Genomic DNA, 18,810 nt, shown 5'->3' on the forward strand with positions numbered 1-18,810 from the left:
GAGCTGGTCAGCCTTCTAAGTCTCTCTTATTCAGAGACACATTGAGAAAAAGCACAGAACAAGTATGTGAATTGTCCAGCACAGAATAGGGTCTCTGCCAGGGCCAGATCCCATTCCTCCGCCACCAGAAAGTGTCCTCTTGGCTTGCTTTGCTCTTTTCAAAGGGACAGAAGTAATGACAGACACCCCCTACACAAAGGACCTCCAGGACGCGGGCCTGCGTCACAGGAGAAGTTGGACACTGTGGCTACAGCTCCGTTTCCAGGACAAAGAGAAGGGAAGGCTGATGCAAAGTCCTTTGGCCAGCAGACACCAGCCAGCATCTGTACTGTGAGTGTAAAACCAGGAGCTTGGTCTGAAAGCCCAGCATCAAGGCCCCCATGAACAATAGTGTAGCTCACTTACGATACTAGGGGACGTGTGCACGCTGAAGTCTAGCCTGTGGTCGACTCATCGTGCCCTGCACCCCAGGATAGGGCTACATCCACCTGAAATCTGGGGGGCTGATTTCTAATTCCTACACATGTACTGAACGGGTAGCCATGGTCGACTCTGCCGTCTTATCTGAGAAGGAGCCTCCGGGCTGTCGTGGCCACAGGGACAGGGGATGACCTAAATGCCTGGGGTCATCTGTTGGAGTTTTCCAGCAAGTTTGAGAAAGGATGCAGCAGGGAAGAGAGCTGGCTTTGATTTGGAATAGCTAATCATTAATCATGGCAACACCAATCAATCAAAGGTGAAAACTGCTTCGCTTTGATCCAGCTCTGGAGACCAGGGTTCAGCATCAAAAAAAAAAGAGGCGGACTCTAAAGTGTATTCTACTCCTCTTTCCTCCTGTGAAAACATATTGAGCCGCTTTAAATCAAAGGCCGAGCCTTAGGTCTCCCCCAAGGCTCCATACTTCTGCTTTCTCTGGAATCCACGTGAATTCCATTGCTACCTTGTTCACCAAAATCTTCCTTTGAGGGCTTTTTTTCCGTTTCCTACACACATCATGGTCCTGTTCCTACTTTCTCAGCTTCAGGAGAAGGAATTGACTGACAGAACCAAGAGAAAGAAAAGAACCCAGCCAGACAAGCCCAAGACACCCAAAGAGGAGCAAGCAGGAAAGGTCCATGGTGGAGCAGAGGCTGCTGTCGGGGGTAAGGGGGTGTGCCTTCAAAGAGTGATGCGGGGGCGGGGGGAGGGGGGGCAGGAGGTGGCAAGGATAGTCACATGGATCCTGCAGGACAAGCTCTGTTGTGAGTCTGCTTGACGTGATGACCACAGCTAAGAGACTGCTTCTGCTTTGCGTTGCGCCCCCATCTTAAGCCAGGGAGCCTAGAGGCTTGTGATCACCAAGGGAGGAAATGAAGATGAGGAGGGGATGATGACAATAGCAACAATTTCCTGAATAACCATCAAGTTGATTTTGACTTAGGGTGACTCCGATGTGTCAGTCGAACTGGGACCCATGGAGTTTGGGGTGATTTGTCTTTGAAGTTGGCCATCAGGCCTTTCTTCTGGGTGTCTCTCAGTGAACTCAACATCCAACATCTCGGTTCACAGCTGAGCACACAAACCATTTGTGCCACATAGTTTCTCCATGAACTGAATGCCGAGTGTATGGAGAACTCTGCATGTACGTAAGACATAATGAACCCCCACAACATCCCGTGACTATACTGAAATTATATTCATGCAGCAGTTGAGGCTGAGAGGTGCAATGTGCCGCCTAAGACCAAATAGTACATGATGCACCCAGGGTTTGCCCCTGCTCATTTGACTTCAAACACATGCTGTTAGCACTGCATTATGAATTAATCACTATATCCTAGTCTAAGGGTTGCAAGGGGCCCTGGTGGTGGAGGAAGATTATATGTTGGGTAATAAGGCGGGTCATATGTTGGACTACTAACAGTTCACACCCAGCAGCCAAGCTGCAGGAGGAAGCTGAGACTTCCTGCACAGATAAAGATGTCCAGCCTCAGGAACTCTAGGGGACAGTTCTACTCTGCCCTCTAGGTTTGCCAAGAGTTGGGATGGGCTCTAGGACAGTGGGTAAGGGCTGGGCAGTGAGAACACTTAGGTGGGAGCGGAACTGCACCAAGCTCTGATGGTCACCCCAGCGACCACTTTCCTCCTCAGCTCCCTAAGTCGCATTCTCCACTCCCGAGGAACTCCGATTCCCATCCTACTGGAGACTTTCTTTAGCCTGAACTCCCCAAACAAATCACCACACGACATAGGGCCTGGTCTACTTCCAAGATTTGCTGTTAAACTCTGACTGAGTTTACATGTGTGTCACCCGTGATTTGGGTTGCATTGGCAGGGCTGGGAAAAGGAAATACTTGTGGCCCTCAGAGGCCAGTGGGGGAAGAGCTCTTAAGAGTAAGGAAGGCTTGAACTCTGGGTGGCCGACATAACTACAACCTCGAGGCAGTCTGGGGCTGTGTCCACAGGTCTCCCTCTGGGGGTCCTGCGCCCATATCTCAAATTCCAACCACACTCACTGTCATTGGTCCATTCCAACCCATACTGACCCTAGAGGATGGAGAAGAACTGCCCTTTGGGTAAATGTGTATGAGAGCCAACAGCCTCATCTTTCTCCCATGGACCCGCTGCTGAGTTCAAACTGCTGAGCTTACAGTTAGCAGCCCAACCCATAGTCCATTACGACACCGGGGCTCCTTGCCCCACCATAGGGCAGGGTGGGTACCACTTTTTTATAGCAAGACTGCTGAAGTGCAGTTGCACCAAACCGGACAATGCACTTTCTCAAAGGCCCGTCTGTGGACTATCTCTTTTTTTCTTTTTAAAAAATGGCCCCCCAAAAATGGCATTGTTTTGTTAAAACTATACACTGTACACTGTGAAGCATGCATCAGTTCAACAGTTTCTAAATGTACAGCCCAGTGGCATACCTTCTCAGTTTCCTATCTGCTCTTTCCTATCTGCTATTGTCCATTTAACAATAACTGGGATAAACACTTTGTCTCAGAACACCTGGGGGTGGCTACTCAAATGCACATCCCCCTGAATCAGACCCTGCAGCCTAGGTGAAATCTTGACACACAGAGGCCAACAAACCCCTTCCCTCTCCCCCTCCTCTGTCCCCAACTTCTCTTCCCCAGGAAAGTCCAAGGTTGAAAAGAAACGAGAGCCAATCACCAAGGAGAGAAGACCAGGAGCCAAGAGGAGAAAGAAGCCAAAGGAGAGGAATCTGGAAGGAACAGAGCCAAGTGGCCCTGAGGTCATTAACCTGGAGGAAAGCTCAGGTAGAGGTTTCCTCCCTTCAAGCTCCGCCGGGGAAGACGCCTGGCCTTCTCCCAAAGATGAAGCTCAGGAGAGCCAGGTGTCTATAGATGCGAGGTCATCTATGGTCACCCAGACCATGGCTCTCACTGTAAACATGGAATCTGAAGAGGAGAGAAGCCACGACGACCCTTCCAAGGTAGGGGTGCTGCACCCTCAAGTCCCTGCCCCTGTTTGTCCTGCTCTTGCTGGCTGCTGTTGAGTTGATTCTGACTCATGGCGACCCGTGACGTGCAGAAGAGAACTGTCCCTTCGGGTTTGCAATGCTGAGCCTTGGTGGTGTCGTGGCTACGCACTGCCAGCTAACCACACGGTCAGAAGTTTAAAACCACCAGCCGCTCCTCCAGAGAAAGACGAGGCTTTCTACGCCCGTAGCATTACCATCTTGGAAACCCACAGGGGTATTCCTAGCCTACCCTAGAGGGTTGCCAGGAGTCCGCAGTGACCCGAGGACAGTGAGTTTGAGTTGTTTTATCTTACTGAACCAGAGCACTGGCATCTCTTCCTTTGGGTGGGCTTGCCTGTCAATCTTTTGGCCAGTAGTGAAGCATGTCACTGTTGGCGCCACCCAGGGACTCTTCCCACTTCTATTACAGCCACTGAAACATGTCAACTACATCACGGTCCTAGTCTTTCTACGTCACTACCTTCTGACCCTCTTGAGAAGGCAGACCTAGTCCAACACACAGCAGCGTGGCCCAGCCCCTCTAACATGTGTCATTTTATGAAGCCTCTAAAGGACCAGGGCACGTACTTACCCACCTACAGGGCTGGCCACTGACACAGCGTCCATCTGTGAGAGGGGCAGTCTCAGAGCTGCAGTGGAAGATGGCTACTGACCGGCAGAGCCAAGCACACATCCTGATTTGGCTTAGAGCGCTACAGCTTCCCACCACTGCGTTCCTCCCAAAGGCCAGGGGAAGCTCGCCTTCCCTCATCGGCTTTTCTGTGGCTCCCGGCTGGACCACAAGCATCCCACACTGACACATGCTTCTACAAGGTGCTCTCCCTCTACAAATCACATCATTCCAAGCACCTCAATTCTAATGTTGGCATTTAAGAAAAATAGGTTAAGGAAAATTACCCTTGAAAGTCCCTGCCAGTTGCCAAAAAGCAGGCCATATAGATCACCCCCCAATAATACCAACAAATCCAGTGTTTTCTCTGCTGTTGGAATAAATCACTGCTTCCTTCAGAGAGGTGAAGCTGAACTGCTGTTAGGGGTCTCTCTGGCCTGGTGGTTGGTTACATGTTGGGGTGCTCATGGCAAGGTCAGCAGTTTGAAACCACCAGCTGCACCATGGGAGAAAGATGAGGCTTTCTACCCTGTAAAGAGGAGCAGTCTCAGAAACCCACAAGGGCAGCTATGAGTCAACTTCAACATGATGGCAAGGAGTTTGATTGTTGAGTTTTGTACACACACACACACACATACACACATACACAAGTGTCTTTAAAAATCAAAACACCCACAGGAGGGAGAAGAGAAATCAAAGAGGGAGTAAGAGTAAACTACTGGGAGGTTGATTGGTAGTTTAAACTGTTGGCTTCGAAGTTGATGATCTGAAATGTAAACTCCGGTTTAATTTATAATAAAAATTGTTATTGAAAAATCAAAAATGCACCAATAGCTAAACCAGTATGATTACATTTACATACGCTACATTTGATCCAATCCTGCTGAATGTTACTTAATCTTTCCAACCACACTTAGGAACCAGATTTGATTAGCCCTTTTTAGAGGCTTAGAAATAAAGGCCCAAAGGCAGTCGATGTCAATTGCTGGAAATTGCTGAGCCATTGACTTTCCAAGAATTAAGATTCAGGTCCTTTAACTCAAGCAACTATTTCAAAGGAGCCCTGGTGCCCCAACTGGTGAAACGCATAGGCTGCTAACCACAAGCTCAGTGGTTCAAGGCCATGGGCTACTCCACAGGAGAAAGAGGCAGCTGTCTGCTCCTATAATGATTTACAGTCTCAGAAGGGTTGAGAGCACTAGAACACACGATTGATGGAGCTTGTGTGCACTTTCACGCTCTCCGTTCATCGTAGTAACAGCTACATGAGAAAGACAACATCAGAGAAATTAAGTGTGGTCCCCTAGTTCTGAAGCAAGTGAGAATCCAGGTCCAGGGGACCCCACCAGAGCGGATGCCCCTGCGGTCAGCGCACAAACTCCGATTCACGAGTCCACCTCTGATGGGAGATCGTACCAAGTGGAGCAGGGCTCGCTGCTGAGGAAGTTCGCCCGTGGTCACAACACTGACCCTCCCACTGAGAATACTCTGGTTTCTTAGGCTGTCCTTGCCAAGAGGGAGCAGGAGAACGTGTCTAGGGAGAAGCTTCGAGCAGAGAAGGCTGAGATGAGGCGGCTGCAGGTGGAGAGGATGCGGAGGGAGGAGGAGGCGCAGAGGCGGCTGCAGCAGGAACAGCTGGAGCGGGAGGAGAGGATGAAGGCGGAGCTGGAGCTGGAGCAGCAGAGACGTGCAGAGGAGATCCGGTGGGTCCGTCCAGTCCGCCAGCCGAGCTCACACGTGGGGCCTCCCCTTTGGTGCTGGAGCTCAGGTCGTGACATTAAATGACATGAGGGTATCTCATTGTCCCCTAGCCCCAGTTAACCTAGGAACAGTCTGGGCCAAGCTAAGATGCAGTGGGTTGCTCAGGAGATCTTCCTGAAAAGGTTTTGAAACTCGGGGTTGACAAGCATTTATGGAGTGCCTGCCAAGGGGCCTGGATCCTGCTGGGCCTGTTCACAGATCTTAGCTCTCGTTATCCTCACACAATAACCTTGTGAGACAAGAGTTTCAAAAATGTATTTTCTAAGAATGGAAAATGAAGCTCCAAAAATTTTTTTTTCCCCCGAAATTTTATAATCCCTACCCTGGTGGCAGTTTCTTAAGCACTCAGCTACTAATGGGAAAGGCAGGGGCTCAAACCCACTAGAAAAAAAAGGTGCTTCCATCAAGAGTCCCAGCCTTGGGAGGAGGGTGAAAGAGGCCTGATAGGGCTTGATCAACGGTAATGTACCCGAGAGGAATGACTAAAACTCAAATGAAGGCTCAGCATGATAGTGGGACAAGAGGGAAGTCAAAGGAAATAAAGGAAAGAACTAGGAGGCAAAGGGCATTTATGGAGGTCTAAATACAGGCATGTACATGTGTAAATATATTTATATAGGATGATGGGGAAATAGACCTATGTGCATATATGCATAGGTTTAGTATTAAGGCAGCAGATGGACATTGGGCCTCCACTCAAGTACTCCCTCAATGCAAAAACACTTTGTTCTATTAAACTGGTATTCCATGATGCCCACCGTCCTGACATGATCGCAGAAGACAAATGGGTGCAATTAGCAAATGTGGTGAAGAAAGCAGATGGTGCCCGACTATCAAAAGATATCACGTCAAACAAGCGGTCATCTAGCTCAGAAGCAACAAAGCCCACATGGAAGAAGCCCACCAGCCTGTGTGATCATGAGGTGTTGAAGGGATCAGGTATCAGGCATCAAAGAACAAAAAATCATATTCATATGAATGTGAATGAGGGGGAGTGCGGAGTAGAAGCCCGAAGCCCATCTGTAGGCAACTGGACATCCCCTTACAAAAGGGTCGTGAGGATGAGACTAGGGAGCCAGTCAGGGTGCAGTGTAGCAACGATGAAACATACAACTTTCCTCTAGTTCCTAAATGCTCTCCCCCCCGCCCCCCACTATCATTATCCCAATTCAACTGTACAAATCCGGCTAGACCAGAGGATGTGCACTGGTACAGATAGGAACTGGAAACACAGGGAATCCAGGGCGGATGATCCCTTCAGGACCAATCATGAGAGTGCTGATACCGGGAAGGTGGAAGGAAGGTGGGGTAGAGAGCGGGAACTGATTACAAGGATCTACATATAACCCCCTCCGTCGGGGACGGACAACAGAAAAGCGGGTGAAGGGAGACATCGGACAGTGTAAGATATGACATGATAATAATTTATAAATTATCAAAGGCTCATGGGGGGGGGTTGATGAGGAGCTAATACCAAGGGCTCAAGTAGAAAGCAAATGTTTTGAGAATGATGGCAATAAATGTACACATGTGCTTGACACAACGGATGTATGTATGGATTGTGATAAGAGTTGTACGAGCCCCCAATAAAATGATTTTTTTTAAATAATAAATAAATACAGATTCCCAGCCTTGGAAACCCTGTGGGGCAGTTCTGCTCCGACCTAGAGGGTGCCTGTGAATCAGAATTGACTGCAACAGGTTTGGGGGGGTGTTGATCCCGGAGGAAGGACGGGGCAGAGCTGTGCCTTCCAATTTCCAGCTTCTAATTCCAAGGCCGTTGTGTTCTTAGCTCTGCGCGACACTCGTGGCTGCCCTTCTGAATGAGAGAGAGGCTGCATCTGAGCGGGAGCACAGGCTGGCCCGGGGGCTGCGTGGCGCTGGCCCTCCCCTCGCGGGGGGCCGCCGGCCTGCGGTCCTTTCCTGACCCGGCGCGTGTTTCCTCAGCTTGCGCAGGCAGCGGCGCGAAGAGGAGCAGCGGCGGCAGGAGGCGGAGGAGAGAAGGCGGCAGCTCCAGGTGCGATTGGCGCAGGAGCGAGCCCAGCAGCAGCAGCAGGAGTTCCGCAGGAAGCTGCAGGAGCTGCAGCGGAAAACGCAGCAGGAGGAAGCCGAGAGAGCGGGTGAGGGGCCTTCCCCCACCTGTTTGGGACAGAAATCCTTTGAGCGTACCATGGCGGTTGGACTAGTCCTGCCCCACACCGACACCTGCAAGCTTAGTTTCCAACGGATTCCGGGTGGCCGTCACCTTCGTATGGGGCTCCATCTTATGTCAAATATCCCTTTTTGTGATGGTTGTTCCCATTATTATTGCCTTTTATTATAAGGTGACCAGATTTTAACATTGGTAAAGCGGGACACCATTGATAGAACTCATATCCTGGTGAAATAGCCACATGGCAGCCGAAAACCGTATACCCTAGCTTGTCGTTCATTCGTTCCAAAAATCGGGACTTTTTAAAAATGCCGCAAGATGCGGGGGAAAATTGTTAAAAATCGGGACTGCCCCGCCCAAAGCGGGATGTCTGGTCACCTTATATGTACCCATACAACATTTTAATGATTTTATTGACATATGATTCACATATCATACAACAGTTCAATAATATTAAGAGGAGTTGTACAATCATCACAATCAATTTTAGAAAATGTTTGTGTTAGACTAGGCTGACTAGAGAAACAAATTCGTAGAGACTCATATGTGCTTAAGAAAGAGGTTCATATACAAGAGCAACTGAACATTGAGAAAACATCCCAGCCCAGTCCAGATGAAGTCCATAGTCTGATATTAGCCATATGTCCAATACCAATCTATAAAGTCCTCTTCAGATTCACGAAACACATGCAATGATGCTGAATGCAGGATGATCACAGGCCCGTGGGTAGAAAGGCTTATGGATCCAGTGTAAGCATCTCAGCACCAGCAGGGGTCTCCACATGGCTTCTGCAGCTCTGGGACTGGCTGTTATCAGCCAGTCTCCAAGTGGCTTGTCAACTTCAACAAGAATGTCTTGCAGGGACTGAGCATGTGGCCCGCCTCCAGTGAGCTCTTTATCTCCTTAGCTCCTCCAAATGAGGTCATCAAGCTATGACCTGATTGCCAGGCTAGACTCCACCCCTTCACTCAGAATTCTCAAATTGACACCAGAGTATGTAACTACCACAATTTTCTTTTCTTGTACTCATTGTTATTAGCTCCCGATTTCCCCCAAAACTCCCCTGCCATGCCCCCAAGAAACCATTAATCCAATTACTATCGATAGATTTACCTATCCTGGATTTCATATACCAAGAAATGTACCAATAATAATAATAATAAAGTAAAACAGAAAAGCCCCAATCTAAAAGAAAGCAGAAAATATTAAAAAGTAGAACAAATTTAAAATGGGTCAAAGGGGGAAAGTTTTTTAATAGGATAACATGTTCAAATGATAGCATGTTAAAGTTTAACCTAACTGCATCTGCAATAATACACTTTTCAATGCAGTCTGCATGATAGCCAAGCTAGTCACATCCCTATTGTATGGACAGAGGGTATTCACCAGAGGCTTAAGCCTCATTTACCAGTATTTCCCCTTTACTGTTTTTTAACTGAAACAACTTTAAAATGGGTCAAAAAGGAGATCAAATGATAAGATAGTACATTTTAACCTAACTACATCTGCCATAATGACTTTACAATGCTCAAGGCTGTTCGAATCCCTTAACTGTGGTCAAAAGGGATTCACTCGAGGCTTCATACATGTGTGGACCCTACAAATGGATTTGCGGCTGCCATTGTCATCCATAGCCTTCTGCAAACCAAATGTTCCGAAATTCAGTTCTGATACCATTCCCTCCTTCGAATTTGGATTTTATTATTTACAATCATTGGATCACACAAGCTGGTGTGCTTCTTCCATGTGAACTTAGTTGAAGCTTCACTTAGATGGTTGCTTGTTTAAAGATAAGATGTTATTTTTTCTGATACCCAGGCTCCATCTAGCTTCTTTCCAATATAATCTTCATTTGTTTGAGGACATGCACACACCATATATACTCATGCATAAGCCTAGTTTTTCAGCACATTTTTAATGCAGTTTCTGTGGTAAAATTAGGTAATTAGGTGCCTCGGCTGATACTCGGGTCGGCTTATTCTCAAGTATATATGGTGTGTGTGTGTGTGTGTGTGTGTGTGTGTGTGTGTGTACGAATCATAAATATTTCCTCTGGCAATGAAGAGATTTAGGTGATGCTGGACATGAAAGCTTGCTCCTAGTGGCTTTTTTAATATACTATTCACATATCATACACTTCCATGGTTAAATTACTTCTAAAATGAGTTGTATATACATGTGTTAGTCTGGGTACATTAGAGGAACAAATTCACAGAAACTCATGTATGAGAGAGTTTTATATAAAGGTTAAGTGCACATCAAGAAAACATCCCAACCCAGTGCTGCCCAAGCCCACAAGTCCAACATTAACCATATGTCCAACACCAGTCCACAAAGTCCTCCTCCATCTCACAAAACAGACTGAATGATGCCGACTGCAGGAGGAAAGCCAAGTCAGTGAATGTGTAAGCATCTCAGTGCTGGCAGGGGTCTCCACATGGCTGCTCCAGAACCCAGAGCTGCATCGGGGTAGGTCCATGTGGCTTCTCCTTGGGGATGTCTTGCAAGGAAGTGAGCCTTGCCAGCTAAAGCAGGGAACTGGATAAGGTAGCTGCACCCTGGTCTGACCATCAGAAAGCAAGAGACCCAAGAACCAGAAAGGCGAAGCTCACCGAGCCATTTATCTCTCTGCCCTTCAATTAACCCCACATGTGTTTATTGGCCAGTTTGGCACAATAAACTTTAACTATATAATATACATAATCACAATCATATCTGGTGCTCCCTCCCCACTCCTGGATTCATTTTTCACCCCCCAAACTTCCTCACCCTCCATCTCTCTACAATGAAATACCTTGACAAGGAATGCAGACTCACAATGGCTATCAGCCTGTGCACAGTTCAATGATCATACATCATTAAAAGTTAAATAATGCCCAACTTTTTTTTCCCAACTTTTTATCTATTACCCCTCCCAACACTGACATCACTGTAGACCAGACCATTGCTGCTATACGACAGTGCTTTGAATGCTAAATCATAAACTTGAACATCTATGAGTGAACATCTGAGGATGATACCATCAGCAAATTATCTTCCACAACATTCTCTGTAGTACTCATTGTAACTAACAGGGAGGTGTACAAACAACACAAAAGCCCTGCGTCCATCGTGTTGGAGGGCACTCAAAATAGGCCTGGACAGAACTGCCTCTTCAAAGGGGACTCAACCTTCCTCATGTAGGTTTCAGGACCTTCTTTTGCTGATGTGACTTGACACAACATGAGAAGAAACAACTGCAAACACCCATTAACAATCAAAATGTGAAATGTACAAAATCTAAAACTAGGAAAATTGGAAGCCAGCACAAAGGAAATAGAACGCAAAAAGTGGATATCCTAGGCATTAGGAAGCAAAACAGACTGGTTTTGAAATAGCGATTTTGAAATAGTTCATTGTAGTGTCTACTCTCAGAAAACATTTATTAAAGAGGAATGACATTGAGTTCATCATTAAAAAGAACATTTCATTGGTAATGCATCTCTAATGTGAACCAGAGACCTATCTACACCATAGATATAGCAATGGATTGGGGGCTTACAATTAATCATTGCCCTAACCTGAGAACAATTAGTTCTTATGACATGTTCCAACTTGATACTCTCCATCATGAAGATATCACTAAAGATATGGGTGCTATAGCAAAATTGGGTGAATAAATCAGATGGTGCTTGGAGATCAGAAAGAACAGTGTCTGGGGTCTTGAAGGTTTGTCTTAAAACAAGCAGCTATCCAAGTGGGGGGTCAACTATATCTACAATGGAAGAAGTACACCAACCTGTGTAATCAAGTTTGCAGAAAGCTAAGGATGACAGTAGAAAGCCAAAATCCACTTGCTGCATCCTCACATGGATTAAGCCTCTGGTGAATCCCCTCTGACCATAATCCAGGGATGCAAATAGCCTTGCTATCAGACGAGAGCATTGTAAGTCCATTATGGATGCTGTAGCTAAGCTAAAATGTAACTCCTTATCATTTGCTCTCTCTTTTGACCCATTTTAAAGTTGTTTCTGTTAGTATTTTCTGTTTTCTTTTCTATTGAGGTTTTTCTCATTTCTATTTTGTAATTATTGTTGGTTTCTTTGTCTGTGTGTTTGCTTGCATCCTGTTTGTGTTTTGTGTGATTTTCTGTATAAAAAAATTGAGGATAGGTAAATCTATAGAGACAGTAACTGGATTAATAATTACCTAGGGGCATGGCTGGGGAGGGTGGGGGTGGGGGGAAATGGGGAGTTAACAACAATGAATGTAAGAAAGAAGAAAATGTTCTGAAATTGGTTGTGGTGATAATTGTACAACCCATGTTAATATGATTGAACAATGAACTTGCATGACACAGGGATTATATGCCAATAGAACTTTTTAAAAAAAGATCATTTCAAGGTTTATCCTAGGGTACAACGCTGTCAGTGATAGGATAATATCCAGACAGCTAAAAGGAAGACCAGTTAACATGATTATTTTTCAAATTTACACACCAATCAAAACTGAAGATAGATAATTTCTAACAACTTCTGCTGTCTAAAAATGGTCAAACTTGCACTCAGGATGTATTGATAATTACTGGTGATTAGAATGCAAAAGATGGAAACAGAGATCAGCAGTTGGCAACTATGGCCTTGGTGATAGAAACAATACAAGAAGAGATCACACAGAATTTTCCAAGACCAATGACTTATTCATTGCAAACTCTTTTTTTTTTTTCTCGACAAGACAAGAGTAGGCACTCTGGCAACACAGTGGTTATGCATTCAGCTACAATCCCCATGGTCATCAGCTAAAAACCACCAACTCCTTCCTCAGGAGAAAGAGGGGGCTCGCTACTCTCCTAAAGAGGTACAGTCTCAGAAACTCACTGGGGCAGTTCTAGCCTGGCCTAAAGGGTTACTGTGAGTTGGTATCGCCTCAATGACAGCAAGATGCACAAGAGCAGGTTTAGAAACCTCAAGAAGCATTTCTACTATGTCCTATAGAGGTCACCATGAATTGAAATTGACCCGACAGCAGTGGGCTACCCATCTGGGGCCTGCCTGCTGAAACACTCAGGAATCAAACCATCTACATTTGTGGAAAGAAACAATGTAGACGTTCAATATCATCAGCCAGGACGCTGGCACCTAAATTAGTAAATTAACTTATTTATGCAAAGTCAGCCCAACGGAGCATCTGGCAGCCTGCAGGCAAGTAAGATGCAGAACTTCTTATGCAGAATCGCTGGGAACTGCAGATCAGCCAGTTTAGCCACCCAATAAATAGATTTTCCCCTAACAATGAGATCCCTGCTGACCTGGTCCCCTTTTCTTCTTACACAGAGGCAGAGAGGCAAAGGCAGAAGGAGTTGGAAATGCAGTTAGCGGAAGAACAAAAACGCCTGATGGAAATGGCTGAAGAAGAGCGGCGAGAGTACCAGCGACGGAAACAGGAAGAAGAGGAGAAGGCTAGACTTGAGGCAGAGGAGAGGAGGCAAAAGGAAGAGGAGGCAGCAAGGCTGGCTCTGGAAGCAGCTAGGAAGCAAGCCCAGGAACTAGCCAGGTAAGGGGTCTTTAGGCAGTGGGCGCCATGCAGGGCTTTTCAAGGGCTTGATGGTCTGGCATCAGCCTCCCACTGCTTTTAGACAAATGAAGTTTTCTCATTTTCCAAAGCTTCTTAGGAGAACTAAATAACAAAGAGGTTTTGTTTTTTGCTGCAAATATCATAGGATTCTTTATAGTAAGACTTATACTCGAGGATTCATTGTAGATTGAAGCTTGTAGGGAGTTTAGAGATCATCTTTCTTAGTCCTTTCATTTGCAGATGAGAAAACTGAGTCTCAAAGAGGGAAAGGCTCTGAGTCAGGGCTTAACAGTGAGTCAGGGACAGTGCTGGGACCAGCTCTAAGCCCCCTGATTCTGAAGCCCCACTGCTCTTCGCTAAAAGTATTTATTGGGTGCTTAGCTTGTGCCAAACACTGATCTAAACTCCGTGAATTCAGGAGTCAGAAAGATAGACTGGGCCTCTTCTCCCACAACATTTACATTCTAGGAGTTGGAATGGGGAGATAATCTCTAAACAAATAAAATTGTATTTTCTTAGGTTGGTAATACATGCTATGTAGGGGATAAAAGGAAGATGTGTTAGGGTTATAAGTGGTTTGTTTTAGATTGGTCAGAGCAGGACCTGTCAGAAGAGATGACATTTAACTGAGACCTGACTGATGAAAAGCCAACCCCATGAAGATTTGGGGAAAATGTCCCAGCAGGTAAAGAACAGGCACAGCCGCGGAGAAAGGAATGAGAGGGCACGTTGGTGAAATACAATAGAGTTGGCCTGGCTGGAATGGAGTACTGGGGGGCAAAGCAGACCTCCAGACGAGGCTAAGGAAGTGGGCCAACACCAGCTCTCCATGAGGTCCTTCTTAGGAGAAAGCACCTAGGGTCAAAGTCAGTAGGGGCCAAAGGCACAGCCTTTTTTATTGTCCGACATAAGCAATGATCCTTGCAACGTCTGGATAATAGAATATCTTTAATAACGTGTGCTCGATTGACTCTGTTTAAAAACTGAGCTCTCCATAGCTGCTGTGTCATTCATTTCCCCTCCCAATTTCATGAGAGAAACAAAGAATCATCCATCAAAATCGAACAGTGAAGAGGCAAAGACCAGAACCCGGTGTGATTCCAACCTGAACTGTAGACACTTTTCCCCCTGAAAGCTATTTCCACAGTGCAAGCCTATGCTACGCTAATCACTCCCTCTCGGGACACAATGAGAAAGCAGCCAAAAAACTCTCCTTCCAGGTCTCTCAGCCAACCTGGAGTTGTTCCTCCCGGGACTTTCCTCAGGTGCTATGTGAATGACAAAAGACACCATTAGGAAAAGTCTTAAAATTAAATATAAATTCTATATTTAATGTTTCACAGTAGGAGGGCCTAGTGGAGACCAAAAGCAAGCTCTTAAGAGTTCCAACTTCCTGCAAAAGAAAACAGTCGCAGAAAAGGAAACCGAGCACTTTGGATAAGACAGGTCCCACTAGCTGAAAGCCAAAACCCAAATCAACTAAGTGTGCAGTGGCTTCACCTCATCCTCCTTGGTGTGCCCTGGGCCCAGGCACTTGAATTGCTCTGGGGCTGTTCCCTAAAAACAGTAGAGTCCCTTCCAGGAACACAAGTCTAAGAACTGGGAACTATACCTTTCCTTCCACTTTGCCAAGGGAAGGCCCATGATATTCTAAATCTATGTAAAAAAAATTTCTAAATGAACAGTCATGGTTTCCCACCAAAATGCATAATCAACAGCCCCAAGCCTAAATGAAGCTTGCTCAAGTCCAAAGTGGTACTAGTTTACAAGGACAATGTCTAGGGGGCCTACTCTGTGTGGGGACTGTGGTGGGGTTATCTTAAGGTGACCAGATTTTAACATTGGTATAGCAGGACACCATTGATAAAACTCATATCCTGGGGAAATAGCCACATGGCAGCCGAAAACCGTATACCCTAGCTTGTCATGCATTCTTTCCAAAAACTGGGACTTTTTCAAAATGCTGCGGGACGCGGGAAAAATTGTTAAAAATCGGGACTGTCCTGCCCAAAGCAGGACGTCTGGTCACCTTCGGTTATCTCCTCAGGCAAAAAGCTGCTTTGGAGGAACAGCTTCATTTCTGGCAAGAGCTCCAGAGAGAAGCCAGCGGCCTGCAGTGGACACACAACATCTCCAGACCATGGGTCTACTCCTATTTCCATCTTCTACAACTACCCAGGCCGTAAGGCAACCAAAACCTACAAAAGTAAGTTGGCAGGTCGTTACAGAAACAGTAGCTTCCTTTTAGAATGACGTTTCATTAGTTCTCTTTTACCTAGTTCACCTCAACCTACGATTTTCTCTACTCTAGGGTCTCTACTCCATTTCCAAGACCTCTTGTGGGTGACACAGTAAGCTGCTAACCCTGAGGTCAGTGGTTTGAAATCACCAGCTACTCTGCAGGAGAAAGATGAGACTTCCTAGTCCCATAAAAACTTAACAGACTCAAAAACCCACAGGGGCAGTTCTATTCTGTCCTATAAAGTTACTGCGAGGCAGAAGCGACTCAAGGGCAGTGAGTTTTCTGAGTCTTCCTAACACGCAAACTCTTTGCTCAGCCCATGTACCTCTGTTCACCTAAGTCCTTCATGTTCTCTCAAACCACATAATTATATCTCAGAAACTCAGGTAGCTGAAACTGCTGATCATGTTTAAAACACTGTCTTAGAATAATCAAAGTATTTCATTTCAATGCATATGTATCTGAGAAGTTGCAAGTGACTGGAAATAAAAACAGTAAAATACGTCATACAAAAAGCTCTGAATTAACTGAAAGGAACTTGATGTTTTACGGCAATTTTCATTTTAAATCTCTTTATAACACAAACCATTCATTTCATCCTGAGACGCAAAATTCAATATTTAAAACAAGGTGTTTGAAATTACTTGACAAATATTCAAAATGAGCTGTTTTGTGAGGCTATTCTCACATCCCCAGTGTAAGGCACTCTACTCTAGATGCTAAAGCTACACTGTCCAGTATGATAGTCACTGGGCGTGCAGGAAGGAGGCCTACTGGTGCAGTGGTTAAAAAAGATCCGGGATTTAAACCAGCCAACTGCTCGGCAGTAGAAAGATGTGGGTGATAGTATACTTCCATACAGGTTAGAGTCTAGGAAAGCCTACAGAGCAGTTCTACTCTGTCTTCTAGGGTTGCTATGAGTCAAAACCTATTCAATGGCAGCCAACAGGGGACACCTGGTCGTTTCAAGTGAAAAGTCTTCACTTACAGTGGCCACATTTCCAGCACTCAACGGCCACATATATTTATCATACTTGACAACACATACACTGAACATTTCTATCATCACAGGAAGTTCTATTGGACAACATTGTACTGGAGGCATGAAAATGAACAAGTCTGAATTTTTTTGTTCCTAGCTGTACCTCAAAGAAATACACACACACACACACACACACACACACAGCATTTTTAAGTCACACTATCAGGATTCTACCAACTTGATCCTTTACCTTTAGCATCTCTCTTTCATATATAATCAAACATCCATTTTAACAAAGGGATCTGTCCCACAATAATGGACCATAAAGATGAAAGAGTTTCAGCAACTAAGATATTTACTAAGAGGATGTTGGGTGTCCCTGGTGGTGCGATTGGTTAAGCACTCAGCTATTAGTCAAAGGGTTAGAGGTTTGAACCCACCCAGAGGACCTGGGAAGACAGGCCTGCCAATCTGCTTCTGAAAGATCATGGCCTAAAAACCCTGCAGAACACATTGACTGCACCATGGAGTCGCGCTGAGCCAGAATTGACTCACCAACAACTTAAAAGCATTTTAAAGTCGCATCTAAACCTGAATCTCGGCCATTCCTTTTATTTGAATACATATTTTTAATTCCTTACTTTCTATAAAATTGAAATACAAGGACCAAAACACTGGATAATATCAGCTAGAGTGAATTTATGTCACTAACTTTTTCTCAAGCTCCTAACTTGCACAGTCAGTCAATTCATTAATACTTAATCAGTAGACAAAGGGATAATTCAAACAATTCAAGAACAGAATAAAGAATCCTTGAGGAGAACATCCCTGTGGGAGAAATGGCCGTCACTGTGTGTCTCCTGTAACAAATTGAGGGTGCTGCATTCAAGCACCAGACAGAGTGACTATGCAAAATGTTACTCACAGTCCCTTCCAAATCTGGTAGCCTATTAAATTGTTGCTGTGAAATGCCTATTTTATCCACCAGATAAGCACATGTTTTATGTTAACCATAGAAGACTACAATACATGTAGAGCAGTTCAATAGACTAAAAACAAGGTGACTTCCCCCAAATCGGCACGTGACCAAGGCAAAGGATGCTACTGAGAAGTATGCAAGAATAAAGGGGGGAAAAAAAGAATAAAGGGGAAATGGTTGGCTTGGATGCTAACTACTGTAACATCGCCAATCCCACAACAGCAGCAATAACAATAATGTGTGAATAGGTACATAAGGACCTACATACAGGATTACACCCACATGCATGTGTTGGGTTGTTAGGTGCCTTCAAGTCAGTTCTGACTTGGAGCAACTTTATGTTTAACAAAACGAAGTGCTGCCTGGTCCTGTGCCATGCTCACAATTGTTCACTTTGAGCCCATTGTTGCAGCCACTGTGGCAATTTTTCACTATCCTTCACCTTTACCAGACATGATATCCTTTTCCAGGAATTGGTCTCTTGATAATGTCCAAAATACATTAGATGAAAAAGCATTCTGGCTGTACGTTTTCTAAGGAGGATTTGTTTGTTCTTCTAGCAGTCTATGTGGGTAAACAGCATAGGAGGGAGGGGCTATAGCTGACTTCATTTGCCTCCCTATTGCCATGAGGCAGGGTGTCAGACATGGCGGCTCCACTCTCCATCCTTTACCTATTCTGACACCAATAGTTCCTCCTACAGCACGTTTCTTCTATGTGTGTTCAATATTCATTGCAGTGGCCACACAGAACTCACAGGCAAAACTCACAATTAGGGAAGTGAATAGGTTACCACAAGCCAAGATCATAAAGGAAAATAAGGACACAGTCACTGGTCCACAGCGACACTTCTCCAGCAATAGCCAAGTCTCTCTCCAGACCTCAGCCTCTCAGCCACCTGGCCCCTTGCCTCTGTGGCCCAGGAAGCCAGGCAGCTACTCTGCCTTACAGCCCATACCCATGGCACTGCCCTTCTACTCTATCTCCTATCCTCCCTGTCACAGCCTGGCTCCTTGGCTCTGTCCCATCGTCTCGGGTTACAACCTCTG

The 18,810-nt window shown here is 45.6% G+C and overlaps 1 long non-coding RNA gene across 1 annotated transcript; it reads left to right on the forward strand.

The window, feature by feature from the left end:
* The first annotated feature begins 13,375 nt into the window (after positions 1-13,375).
* Positions 13,376-15,764, forward strand: LOC123522438. Its single transcript, XR_006680715.1, has 2 exons — positions 13,376-13,537; positions 15,606-15,764. It is a non-coding gene; the product is annotated as an uncharacterized LOC123522438 (long non-coding RNA).
* Positions 15,765-18,810: the final 3,046 nt, after the last annotated feature.

The sequence above is a fragment of the Echinops telfairi genome, unplaced genomic scaffold (genome assembly GCF_000313985.2).
Source record: "Echinops telfairi isolate 266 unplaced genomic scaffold, ASM31398v2 ScPeMD7_3;HRSCAF=10, whole genome shotgun sequence".
NCBI lineage: Eukaryota > Metazoa > Chordata > Mammalia > Afrosoricida > Tenrecidae > Echinops > Echinops telfairi.